Genomic DNA, 258 nt, shown 5'->3' on the forward strand with positions numbered 1-258 from the left:
TTTGACCCAAGGACAACATGAGGGTTAAGAACATGCATGACATATTACTCAGCATCTAAAACATACATGTTAAATTATAATCAACACATGAGGTGAATATAACTTATATTATGGTTACCTACTTTTGCTTTATTACTTTAATTACACATTCAATTTAATTTTAAAGTCACTTACTTACACCGCAATATTGTTTTCTTGTGCTATGGCAACTGCACTTTACTTTACAAAACCTTTATTAGACGCCACTTTACTTCAGTC

The 258-nt window shown here is 31.0% G+C and overlaps 1 protein-coding gene across 1 annotated transcript in view; it reads right to left on the reverse strand.

Annotated features, from left to right (window-relative positions):
- LOC116686301 (A-kinase anchor protein 6) overlaps positions 1–258 on the reverse strand; it is a 123,142-nt gene that overhangs the window by 77,155 nt on the left and 45,729 nt on the right. The gene's annotated exons all lie outside the window — the stretch shown is intronic.

Source organism: Etheostoma spectabile, unplaced genomic scaffold, assembly GCF_008692095.1.
Source record: "Etheostoma spectabile isolate EspeVRDwgs_2016 unplaced genomic scaffold, UIUC_Espe_1.0 scaffold351, whole genome shotgun sequence".
Taxonomy (NCBI): Eukaryota; Metazoa; Chordata; class Actinopteri; order Perciformes; family Percidae; genus Etheostoma; species Etheostoma spectabile.